At 45.2% G+C, this 13,883-nt stretch overlaps 1 long non-coding RNA gene across 1 annotated transcript; it reads left to right on the forward strand.

Moving 5' to 3' along the window:
* The first annotated feature begins 5,365 nt into the window (after window positions 1-5,365).
* LOC135918207 (uncharacterized) lies at window positions 5,366-13,233 on the forward strand. Its single transcript, XR_010569598.1, has 4 exons — window positions 5,366-5,566; window positions 6,857-6,951; window positions 10,434-10,496; window positions 13,086-13,233. It is a non-coding gene; the product is annotated as an uncharacterized lncRNA (long non-coding RNA).
* Window positions 13,234-13,883: the final 650 nt, after the last annotated feature.

The following is a 13,883-nucleotide window of genomic DNA, read 5'->3' on the forward strand; positions in this document are numbered from 1 at the left end:
CCCCTAATGCAAACTACATTGGGGGTTTTCGCAATTTTGCCCCCATCGAAATGCGGTCGCCGTGGCCGGGATTTGATCTCACACCTTCAGGCTTATAGCAGCGTAACGCCAAAGTCACGGTGGGTCGTAGACATAGCATAGTGATTACAAATCTACTAGACTTGAAATACGTGTGAACGATGCCGGTGGCTGACGGAAATGTTCTATAAACATTGGCGCTCACACATTTCGGCGTTGCATTGGGTTGACCCTAGACGAGCACTATTATGTTTTCGTTCCCACGCTAGGCAATCACATAGTAAGAAAATTTTCCAATTCACGCTGGCAATTCACAGACGCCGGTTCTTTTTGTCGAGTGAAAACCTATACAGCCAAAATAGTTCACAAGACATACACACACACCACGGCTGGTGATGCATATCGCACGTTTGCGCAGCCAATAGAAATTTCCGAATGCTGCAGTTAGCGCTGGTCCCAAAGGCTACACAGCGATTATTCTCTCCCCTTGTGTGAACTGACATCATGCAAACTTCATGCAGAACGAGCCAAAACATTTCCAAATCGTTCCGCAGCACGCGACGGCACTCATGTGTTCCAAGCAGCGCCGCGCCGGTTATCACAAGCCACAGAGGGTGAAAGGCTCGCCGCGCGTCTTTTCCTCCTCGCCCGATGAAAAGGTGTATAAGGAGGCAAATTCGGGGAGGAGCTAGATGATGTTCAAAGAAACTGAACTTTGCGGGCTTTCACAGAAACGAAGCCTTTCACAGTCTCGGAAAGCTCTATTTCAGTTGGTCCTTTTCTATTGATATCATTGCAAAGCCCACTAGTCTATCTTGGGACATACCGGAACGGAGGTAGCTTTTTATAATTTTTAGCTTTGAGAAGCTACTTTCTCCGCACGTGACTGTGATTGACAACGTTCACAGGATGCGCACTGCGATGGTGACATTGGGAGCAATGTCATGTTTTACGACGTGATGAACATGCCTTGATTAACGATCCGAAAGAGCCCTGTGAGGTCGTTACAAAGTCCTAATCTAATGATATCAATTAGCCGATTCTCATCAGTTCAAGCCCTTCCAGGTTCTGCGACGACAAGAGCGCTTCTCGAGGAACTACTTCCCGTTTCTTGCTGCCACAAAAGGACCGGAAGTACTTGCTGTGTTCTTTTTGTTCAAACTTAGCTGTCACAGAGTTGATTGCCACGTCCAAAATGGAGGTGAAGAAGCCCACGCGGAACTTCGTCTCCAAGTCAACGAGTGGCTGATCGTTTCCTCCCTATGCAAACTGCCTCGAACTTTTCTTAAGACGAAGATAGGATGGCACTCGGAGAAGCGGGTTCAACTTCCAGCTTCGATACCAGGTTATTGTTTCTCCCACTGCCTTGGAAGCCTTTATCAGATCGGTCCTTCATAAGAAAACAGCGTACGCTTTTTAGAGCATTGATAGCACCCGGCAGGGGCGAATTTGGGTTCAAAAGTGATTTATTAACTAAATATATACATCTATATTTTTGTGTGTGCATTAAACCAAATCACCACTCGGCACAAAAATTTGAACTTCTTCACTGCGGCCCCATGCCTTCTCATGCATGACTTCAGAAGTTGGGTTGCCTGAAATGCCTACGAGATTGTCGTATATTCCATCAATCTGATTCCGGAAGGACGGACTGCCTCCACTTTGCTGGACCACCTTGTCTCTGAGAGAAGCTTCACCGTGAGGTTGCCCCTTCACCCCCCCCCCCCTCCCTTCGCGTGTCCTTTTAGAATAACCCAACGATGGACTGATGATCAAAAGAACACGTATATCTTCTGAACAGAATAAAAAGAACCACACAGCGTCAGGACAGCACACAGCCGCATCGTTCCCGACCAGATTCAAAGAATGAGCGCTGCAAGGCACAAAGCAAGGTCATTTGTTCCGATGCAGAATTCTTTTTTGAACTCCGGGGTGTACATGCCTTTCATGTTGGAAACGTTGTCAGATCCCTGTCCGTGAATGTCTGCAAGTGGAATTTCTAATCATTACAGCTCTAAAAGAAATCTGATAGGCCAGCTCCAGTGGAATCGCGCACACGCAGAAACTCAATGAACCTCTCCTCTGTTTTTGCTTTACCGCTGCTTGCTCCGTTAAGACTAATTGAAACAAAGTCGATTAATGTGCTCATCTGCTCCACGTGGCTAGCATTAGGAGTGCAGTCTACTATTATAGAATGTTACATGGCTGCTCTCCTCAACTCCAAGACCCGTTTCGTAACTTTCATTGAAAGCAGACTAATCAAATCATTCTGAGTAACGTTACCCAAGCAGTGGGCGCATATTTGCGCATTCTGAACCCGGAACATATTCTCCATAATGAATGGTTAAAAATCTGCCAACATTTCTACTACTTTCAAGAAGTTGCCGTTGTCCTTTTCAGACAACTCATTGATGGATCTCCCGAAAGCTAGATTCTGTTGCCCGAGAAACTTAACGACTACCTACAAACATTTGCAAAACATTCTGCCAATGTTCTTTTTTTCTGCGGACAATAGTTTTTGATGCGTAGTATCAATCATCGCTTGCTGTTCCAGACGCGCTGAGAGCTCGATCCACTGTCCCAGGGCCTGAAAATACTGCTCAGAGTTTTATTGTTGGGATAGGTGGCAGGATAGGTTTCTCCACTCACTGAATTCATGCGATCTGATAGGACTTGTCTTTGCTGCGCGAAGCATCTTGCAGCATGAAGAGAAAACGTTGCTTTCCTTTGCACAGTACAGTAACCAGCGTCTGTCTGACATGGCATTTTTTATAACACGTTCGAAGTGCATAGGCGTGAAGTGTCGGTTTCTTTCGGGAACGGGATACATGAAGTTCTCAGGGGGACGTGGAATCACTTTTTGTGCAATTATTTGTCGCAAAGAGCCAATAACGCATTCAGATCACTCGGCTAGGTCATCCCAGTTCACTACTTTAAAACAGACTGGTGCCTGCTCGCCCTGGACCTCAAGGAATCATTTCTCTTTTGTAGCCAGTCGCTGTCAACCCATTTGTGCTACTTCCAGCCGCATAACGGTCAACAACCGGCATCTCTAAATTGTTAAAATATCTCCGAGAGACCCAGATGCCTGCTCTGATTCTTCTTCTTTATGACGTTTTAATTTTTTAATCGTTGCTCCAGCAAGCTTTCTTCGCTTTGACATGGCCAGCCATAAGAGAGGCCAAATAGTGTTTCATAAATTGGTTTTACGAAATCCGCCATAGCGATAATACTGATAAATAAAACTCCACTTTCACCCTAAATGTGAATCATTCACAGCGATAGCAAAGTATTAGACAATAGCACAGTGTATGGTCCGTAGCTTTATCTGCAGTATAAATTGCAGTTAACATTCGCGTACTTACTAAATTGCAAAACATGGTGTCCCGAACGCACAGGTAAATATGTTCATATCTTTCTTGATGGCTGTGAGCTTCACTCGCTATCCGAACGCTGGCATTATCAAAAGCGGCGGCAACGGGAAGTCGGGGCCCCTCGCTTGAACGCTTCTCCTAAACTTGAGATTACACGACCTTTGACACTAGGCGCGCGAGAAGACAGCGCTACGCTACCATCCACCATCTCGGCTCCCTGGGTCCTCCACAAGATAGGGTCGCGCGGGCTGCGCGTGCTTTCAACCAGGCGCTGAAACGGCCGTGCCAAAGAAGACGAGCGCTCTTACTTCACCGAAGCCGCTTCCCACTCTTCGTTCTTCGCACTCTTCGTTCGAGAATCTCCTCACCCTGCTAAAAAGAGCACTACGTGGGTCCCTTTTAAAGAAGGTCTTGTTTGGATGCATATCGACACGTGGCGGGGGCGCCGCGTCAATCGTGATATAAAGACAACGTTGGTCCTACGTACCAGCAAAACTGATCCAGCGCAGCACAGGGCGCTTAGAATTATTAGCATAAGGATGCCATGTCGTACACTAGCTGGCTACGTAAATGGCATTGATGTCAATTTCAAATATTTAATATCATTACAGGTACTGCGTACCTGTAATGATTCCTCAGTCCTAAACTTCTTCATAGAATCAGCGCGATAATGGCTTGGCGTGGGTGTGCACTTACAGTGTGGTAAAAGGCAACATCTGGGAGTAATATTAAGCGCGAGGGGGTTAAGTGCGCAGATAAACAGAAGACGACAAAAGCGCGATATCGCTTTTGTCATCTTGCAGATGACAAATGTCACGGCATTACGCTTTTGCTCCTTCTTTTGCTCCAATTTGTCACGGCATTACGCTTTTGCTCCTTCTTTCTTTGCTATGAAAGTGAAAGGTATACATTACCTCAATATGTATCCATGCGTGAGAAATTTTGGAAATACAAATAATATTTTTCTCCTTGCCGGGAATGAGGGAACCGCAGGTAAGCGTGAGAGTGTTGTGTAGTGCAGTGGAGCTGTTCGAGAGACGGTATCGATGTGTACCGCAAATAAAGATAATAATAAAAAGTAACCATTTAGTGTGGACGTGGCGTTACAGCGAATGTAGACAAAAATAATGATATTGCACTCCTTGAAAAAAGAGTAACTGATGGTAAATTATCATCAAAACATTGTAGCCTCATGCACCGCTTGATTGCCTCAGAATATACGCATATTTGTGAAATATATTAACTAACATCGATCACTTCTGCGTGGTCATGCACGAGCACTCCCCTTCTTATGCGTTCTCGGCAGAAATATTGCTCCTGCATCAGTAATTCTTATTGCAATATTGCAATACTGCAATATTGCTCTTGCATTGCTCCTGCACCAGTATTTCATGAAAGGAGCATTTGCAAACACAGATAAACTTAGATGTACTCCGCCGGGCAAGCCTGCTCTGACACGCGCCTATAGACTAAAAATACAGTGCGAAACAAGATGTAGCACCCGTATTTCAGAGCTGCCTTTTACTTGCACTCGTCGACCCCACTCGGGCGCCTTCCTTCGAAAGCGCATCCCTTCAGCTTCACCGTTTTAGCAAAAGATCACACTCGTGTTCTGTGCATGGTAATAAACTAAACTGTCACCGCCAAGACGTCCTATCACTCGAGCTGAGTGCTTCAGTCTGCGTTCGAGCGAGAGTGAGGCGTAGCGTTTAGGAACTTGACTTTTCCACACGCTTGACGCGCACAAACGTTTCGTTCACGCTTACAGCAGAATTGCCGCAATTTTAACGCCATGCAAGTGAGGTCGCTTCAATGCATTTTCGCGGCTCCCTTTCAATCGATGACTTCGGCCCTACACGCGTTCCAACTTCGTCGTGACCAAGCTCTGAAGCACGCGGCGCAAGTTTTTGAATGGCGCTTGTCAGCCGGGCCTGTCGGCGTCAACCCCTTATGCTCCCTTTCAACTACGTCAGAGTGGCCAGGCGGCAGTGTGGGGAAGGCGCTTGACGGCCTCGTCTTAGCGACAAACGGTTTGAAGAGGCGGCACCGCAGTTATCCCAACTGTCTTTTTTCAACGAACACGACGTCTCCGTGTCAAGTCATACTGTGCCAAGACAACCCGCGAGCAGGAGACCGGAGGACACCATCACCAGATCGTCGCCCGTTTCTGTTCGGTAAGAACGTGATAGAGATTTTGAATGGTTCTCACGGTGCGCCGTGCATTGTTTTTAACTCCTTGTCCATGAATGCTCGCGTTTTGCTGTCAGTGCGGATGCTTTCTCGAGTTTGCTGCTCGCATCATGTCATGACCAATGTGCGAGCACCAAACGATATGAGCCGCAAGAGCAGTAAAGGTAGTGCGTTGCAGGCAATGACTAAATAACAGTGAACACGTGCGTGATAAGAATGAGAACTCTGATCACTAATCTGTCAGTTCGCTGAAATATTTTTTGAAGTTCTCGTCTAACTGCTTCGCTGTGTGTACAAGTGGAACTCTATAAATGCCATCAATACAAAACGCCTGTATATGTAACTATAGGAGGCATACTGCCGCTCACAAAATAGGTCTCGTTGACACCGGCAACGCTCTCGTTATTCGTGACTGTTCCAGTGAAGACGAACACCTGCGTTTCTTTTACTAACACCAAGATATGCGTTCCTCAGCCCCTTTGAATTTCGTAGATTCCCTAAAACATTTCTGTCGGCACCTTCGTTTCTTCGCAAATAGCTTTTCCCTCAGCAAGAATGCCCCCAGATTTGGGAGCGTTTGCTTCACTCTCATACCTGAAGTTTCGCGCTTATATTGAAGCGGGTTTTCGGCCATCGAAACCTGCAGCGGTAATTATGGCGCTGCGCTGCTAAGCTCGACGTCGCAGGTTCGATCCCGGCAGCGGTGGCCATATTTGACGGGGACGAAACGCAATAACGCTCGTGGTACCTAGGCTTAAGTACAGGTTAAAGAACACAAGTGGTCAAAACTGAATCGGAATCCCACGCTACGGCGTGCCTCACAATCAGATCCTGGTTTTGGCACGTAAAACTCCCTAATTTAATTTTTTGTCAGCCCTCAAAGAAGACAAGGGCCGATTATGCATAATCAACCCGCATAATCTATTTCCTCCGGTCATTTATTTAAAGATAGCCTCTGTGATTAGCTATTCGCAAAAAAAGAAAAGAAAAACAAGAAAAGGGGAAAAAATGTTCCCTCCCAGAAACCTCACCTGTTCTTTTCTAGCGTTGAGCCCCTAGGAGGGCTGGTTGTTGATGACCCTAATTCCTGAACCTGTTGCAGTAACTTTATATGGGGACATGTTCCTTGCGCAGGTGGCTAAAGAAGTGGACTTGCCGTGTAGACTGCGACCACAGTATCACAAGCAGAGTTCATAAATATAGTGCACCCAATTTGGCGCAATTGCCGCGCACCGGTGAAGCAGTGTAGATACCCTTTCTTGATTGTATTGCAGGCGCCACTTCCCTACTGCACTCTCTTTTCTGCATCTGTGTTGGCGGCCAAGCATGAAGATGATCGCCTTTACCATTACACTTCTAATAATTTCAGGTGAGACGAGCACGCAGCTTTCTGGTTGCCACTTCGTGAAATTTATCGTAATAATAAGGATGGCAGCTAATGTGTGTGAACATATTCTGAACACGTAGTATTATAAGCCAGCTAAGGGTCGATGCGAACACAGAAAAGTTCGGTGAACAAAATGATTGCAAGGGCTGCAGAAGAAACTGCCGGATACACATACATAATTACCCGGCGCGGCGGCTTAGCAGCTATGGTGTTACGCTGCTATGTACGAGGTTGCGGGATCAAATCCAGGCCGCAGCGGCCGCATCAAGGTGTATGTAGACTGGTAGCAAAGCTTCCATAGGAGCCCACGTGTCAAGAAAATGGCGGTGTGGGGCAGCTGTCGCCATCTGTGCGTCATGGGGAAAACTTACGTAAAAAAATTTAAAAAAATTACAACGTCACACCCAGAAGTGACGTCGAGGGCTTATGCTGTTTGACGCGAATGTTTCAATTTCTTTAGCATCCGACATTTTGACCCCTACGCCAGCAGTCATTTCTCTTCTGAGGCTGAGGCGAGCTGACACGCGCCTGTGTGTCATGAGACTATAGTAGTGGTGAATGTCGTAAGGTGCCCATAGGCTGTTATTGAAGTCGATTGCTCCTGTAGGTTCCTGAGGAAGGTAAGCGAATTGGATATAAATATATGACAGGTTCAGAAAGGTTACAAAAGTAACTTCACTTTTATTCGTCTAGAATAACGTAACCAATATCATTGACCGAACAAAACATGCATCCATGTATGAAAAGTACTATGGCAAGCGCACAGTCGTAATGTATAGTAATATATGCGAAGGCTTTTCACAGAATCATTCGCAATTCCGTGCGACACCTTGTATCCATATCCAAATGTTCTCAGACAAGACAACATCGCACCACGTTGTAGTTTATAAAACATTGAACCTACTAATTTTGCTGACTGCAGGACACTCAGAGCCTGTGTCACGGAGAGTGAACGAATATAACGTGACGTTTCTACGCGGAGGGCTCCGCATTTGTCGTATCGACGAGACACAGCGTGAACCTACACCATAGCAAAAAGGCTGCGCTCACACCTTTCGCCAATGAATGCCGTGCGCGACGTCGCGCAATATCTGAAGCGAAGCTCACGCGACACTTTAAACAAACATGATAGGAAATGAAGAAAAACTCGGACGAAACCGCCGCGTTCAAGTGAGCAACGCCATTCCGCACGACATAATAGCTAGGCTCGCACAGGTCAGCTGTCTCTTGCGCCAGAATCACTGGTTGGTAGGGGTCGCCAAGAACGAATTGATAAATTGCAAAATAGAAAAAAAAATCCACACTTGTTGTTTCAGTAGAGCAAAAATATTTGAAACAGAATATTTACTCGTATGATGGTGTTCTAATTAGGCATTGTCGAATTTTCAAAATTACACAGGTTTTCTAGTTTCAATATTTGCCACCTCCCCATCACCTCACGCATATCGTTCCAAACTTCACGACCTATTTAGATGGACCTTGGCCGCATTTCGACGGGGGCGAAATGCAGAAACACCCCTGGTCCCGTGCATTGGGGGCACTTTAAAGATTTCCTGGCGGTCAAAATTAATTCGGAGCCCCCCACTACGGTGTGCCTCATAATCAAATCGTAGTTTTGACACATAACGCCTCATAATTCAATTCAATTTAGATGAAAATGCAGCTTTTTTGGCACAAGACGAGGACGAAGGCGAGGCTGAGACACACGAGTGCAGCCAAACACTGACACTAAGCACAACATAGGGGAAATTGCTCGCGCTTAATATATGAAACAAAGAAACGATTAATTAATGGAAATTAAAGTGGATTGCCGCAGGTGGGAACCGACCCCACAACCTTATGATATGACTAATAAAAATCGGGCCCCTCGGTTTAACCCCCTTTTTTCTCGTTTATATATACATAAATAAATATATATATATATATATATATATATATATATATATATATATATATATATATATATATATATATATATATATATATATATATATATATTGTTCCGCGTGAGGAAAACGAACACCGGCGAACGTGCTTGCGGTCCCGAGTGGGACCGCAAGCAGCTGCCACCAGCTGGCCATTGTTGCGCTCACCTTCGTGACCTTAAAGTAAACGATCCCCTAGTATATATATATATATATATATATATATATATATATATGTGTGTGTGTGTGTGTGTGTGTGTGTGTGTGTGTGTGTGTGTGTGTGTCTCAGCCTCTCCTTCGTCCTCGTCTTGTGCGCAAAAAGATGCATTCATGTCCTACCAACATGCCCAAACAGTCACCTTAGTCAATTCACATACATAGTTATATATTGAAAAACCACCAAGCATTGTCTCGTTCCCAAATTAGGGAGGTGGGACGTTTTAGAAGCAATCCTACTACACAACGTTTTCTACCATGTTTATCACAGAGTCCTTGCATTATAGCCGTTTAAACGCTGACCAGTGATTTATACGAACCTGGCAGGGCCCTACTGATTTGATTTTTTTTTCGTTTTTTGTTACCCCTGTGACAAAGTGTGCTTTTTCTTAGAGAGTTCATCGTTTATTGGCCAGTTTCAGCATTCTAATTTAGCCAAAACCTGACCAGACGTGTTTGCACTGATCTGCGCACACGGCCGTAAATGTGCCAATGCATCACGACATATATAGCATTGCGCTGCATAGTGTGTGTAGCCACGGCCTTGAAGATCTCGGTATGTTTCGCGACGACCGTTTGTGACAGCCTCTTCGCGCCGCCTTTGCTTGGATGACGTTAGATCTGAATACGTAATTCTCGAATAACGTTGTAATGCACGCATGCAAGCTATGTGGTTTATGATTTCGTTGTAGTTATCTTCCGAAAAAAAAAAATCTTTTTCCGTTTCTCTCAATATACAGTATCTTGAACTTTTATTTTTTTTCGGAACCCACTTATTTCACGTTAAATATTACTCAGTGTTCTCCGGTGACTGTTTATTCAAAGGTTCGAAGGGCTATTCGTTATTTGATCCCCAGTCCTATATTAGCAAAGCCTTGTCTTATACAGAGTGTCCCAACTATCATGCACCAAGATTTAAAAATATGCAAATGCCACGTAGCTGGACAAAATCAAGGTAACGTTGTTTGCCGTCGCTTGAAGATACTCAGGTTGTCTTTTGTATTCCGCCTAATTACACAATTAATCATAATTCATTAATTAACTTATCAAATATTATAGTTAGACAAAAAATGTCAATAGGGAAATTGTAGAGCAACACAAAAAATTCCCGATACAGCTTTCTGTTGCTCAATACGCGCTACATAAAAGTGTTTTTCCGAGCGAGAAAGAAGCCTGCGAATGCACGCAAAACTGCCGCGCGACTGGCAGCTCGAGGCACTTCCCTCGAAATGCAAGAATGCTTTCAGTCAGCTCTTGTTGTCATAAATGATGCATATCAGGAAGTTCCCGTTGCGTTACCAGCGCTGCTGTTGCTCTTCGCAGATTATCTGGGGCCTTGCTGCGTCGCAGGTGCCACTGTCTGTTCACGCGCTTTCATGGTCATCCGTAAGTGCCGAATTTTAATTACTGGCCTTTATTTTGCTTTAAGTAAACCTTTGATTTTGTTGTCACCGTTACTCATTGAGTCTCAGATAACCTGTTGTACGGTACGTCGCGAGGTAAATTTACCAACCGGCAGATTAAAATGTCGAGAACGGAAGCGCAGCCCCACCGACACTACTACGGTGCTTGTTCCTCTTCAGAGCCTATAATTGCCATGTAACTACCTAATATTTGTCTCTAAAAGCGTGCAGTGTCACTTCATCGGCCCTCTACCGCCGCGGTACTTCACCTCCGTACTGGGCTTTCAATAAACGCGGAAGTCCCACGGACCGCTTGCAAATGGCGGCGCGAACTATACCTTCGTCCTGGTAGCAAGTTGCGATATCATCTTGGAGAACGAAAAAACAGGAAGGACGCTGGAAGTTTCGGTGCCTTTCTCTATCATATCGTGGCTTTTGTCTTCTTCTAAGGTGTTAATTTTTTTCTTTCTAAGCGCTGAAAATGTCTCATTTATATAAATTTCGTCAAGCCCTGCAGCCTGCCGTAATTAGGCACGTATTACACAATAGTGTCGTGTTACAGTAGCTGCCTGATTATCCCTACTCTAGTGCAGGCAGCGTTCAAGCTGACAGCGTCGCAGAAGCAGCCTGTTAAAGAGACACTAAAGAAACACAATAAACTGGCTTATACCGACGAGGTACTCACCCAGAACTCTACTTTTGTTGATTTGGAGCAGAGAGGTTGAGTATTAGAAGCAAAACAATGCCAAACAAAGCTCTGAATTTTGCTCCGAGGTTACAGCGTCGCTACGTCAGTGTAATGTCACTGATTCGGGCTGTTGTGACGCAGCAAAAGTTCTCGGAACTTGCTAGTTTAGTCTGGCGCTTTTTAACAGAATGTAGTACACATTATTGATGAACAATTCACTAGGAACCTGGCGACGTTGTCAAGTTCCCTGACGTTCCGGCGACATTTCGAAGAAACTTCGAGGTCGCGTCAACACCTATCTTTCGTCTTTGCGTCCTTTCTGGTAATGTGTTAACCACAAACACGTGATAATCAAGCGACAGCGAGAAGCGACGTTATAGGCAGACCCTGTCACGCTGTAACGTTGCGGCGTGTAGTTATACATGGACGCGGCATCGCGGAAAAACAGTAGCGACAAATTTACGTTGTTGTCCGAATAAATACAATCATGCATCCGTACAGAAACCGCATACTTATCACGAGGGCAATGCTTTAACCGAGGTGTATTAGATCTTGCTTTAATATGCTGTCATTCCCAGTGGGAATCCGTTCCATGCTGCCAGCGTGAAATGCTTTGGCGCCCCATCTGGTGAGTAAAACTGAAAACACTTTTACGGCTCTCGGTGGCGTCTCAGGCCTAACAGCGTCAAAACTAATTACTGATCTCAATAATAACGACAAGAAAACGCAGGCACTTTGTCCTCAACTTGAGATAAGACGAAGCGATGGCTGATTCTAGTATTTATTTTTGCTGTCACGGCAGAGAGAAAGCTGCAAGAGCGCATTCAGATCAAAGCGGGCGGACTGGTTGCTGCGATGTTGTTGCACAATCACGCTGTCGCCCCCGGAAGGCGCCGCGCAGACTACTGGGCTGCGAACAAAATTTTCTGGCTCGCCAAAAACCGGCGAAGGCGACAGCGACGGATCGCCCTTCGCAACGGCAAATCCTGGCCCAGGCTCGTCGCCGTCGCTCGAAAATCGCGTGCATGTGGTTGCACCTTGGTCTTTCTGGTATTGTCAAAGCGCAATTTACTAACACAGCTCGATTTTGGTTTTCTCTGTAGTGTTCCTTTGATCACTTACTAAGAACAGGAGTTCTGAAACTTCTCCAACGCGTTGTTTTGTCTCTAGGGGTGCTGTTCTAGACATTGCCTATTTCCGTCATATTGGCAACTGTTGTAATGGCGATATTTTGAGCCAGTCCAAGAGGCCGTAGCAGCACTCTGGGCTAATCAGAGCTGACAAGATGGCGAAGTCGACAATATGGCGGAATTTGTCAGTGTACAGAATAGCCATCCCAGGTTCACCCTGGATTTCTAACAACGGTTTAATTCAGACTCTAAGGCGTACTTTTGTGAAACCCTCATGCTTACAAAGTGGCTAAAGAACGACTCCATGCCACATTTCCGTGTAATTACCCGTAACAGGTGTTCTGATCCTTTTTTGTTGTTTACGTTTCATTTTTTTTTGCTGATGATACTTCTCAAGACGTAACGTAATGTAATGGCGACTTACACATACAGCATCGTCGTGCTAAAGGGCGAGCAACATGTTTTTACCGGATACACGCTACTCTTTGCACACATGCAGTTCAGCAATATAAGACTGCTAGTGTGGTTTAGAAGTGCAGCACTTGCTTGTCTGACAGGATCAAGTCTCAGCTACGTGTGGCGTTGTAACTCCCGCTTCTTGGAGTTCCTTGGTCCGTGCGGATTGCCTTCCTACAAAGACAACGTATATCCTTTAGAGATCAGTGTGTGCGTTTGTATGTGCTTGTGTATGTGCGTCTTAACAATACGATAATAATATCTCTTTCACATCCTTTCATTCTTATTACTGCCGCAGGTAAAAGTTTCGGCTGCCCATTTGGGTCCAATGAATGTTCAAAGTACTGCAAAGAGAAGAAGGCCCAGAAAGGTGGATACTGCACCGGAAGATTCAAAGAAAACTGCGTGTGCTTCAGAAATTAAATTTCACATTAAGCGTCCTTGAATTTAAGGCATGGCTTTCGCCATTGCGTTGAGACAGTGACATAAAACAACCGGCCTACAGAAGCACATTATGCTTCCTCACTCATTCGGTTATTCTCTTAGTCACACGGTAAACACTCACTCACTCACTCACTCACTCACTCACTCACTCACTCACTCACTCACTCACTCACTCACTCACTCACTCACTCACTCACTCACTCACTCACTCACTCACTCACTCACTCACTCACTCACTCACTCACTCACTCACTCACTCACTCACTCACTCACTCACTCACTCACTCACTCACTCACTCACTCACTCACTCACTCACTCACTCACTCACTCACTCACTCACTCACTCACTCACTCACTCACTCACTCACTCACTCACTCACTCACTGGTCCATTCTGGCATCCACTAATTCCCCACTTACTAATTCACTCGCTGTGTAATCATCTACTCGCTAACTCACTGATTTTCTGCGTTTATCTGCGACTTCTTTGTGTGTGTAGAGAACAGAAAACAAAAATATATTCTACATGAAAACTATTTTTCATGAAATCATATAAAAATAGAAAAAAAGTAATCATGCCTGGTGTAAAACGTGAACCACAGCCACAGCATTAGCTACAAAAGCGTCACCTTCGGATATCGTAGTAAGCGGT

Source organism: Dermacentor albipictus, chromosome 1, assembly GCF_038994185.2.
Source record: "Dermacentor albipictus isolate Rhodes 1998 colony chromosome 1, USDA_Dalb.pri_finalv2, whole genome shotgun sequence".
NCBI classification, from domain to species: Eukaryota; Metazoa; Arthropoda; class Arachnida; order Ixodida; family Ixodidae; genus Dermacentor; species Dermacentor albipictus.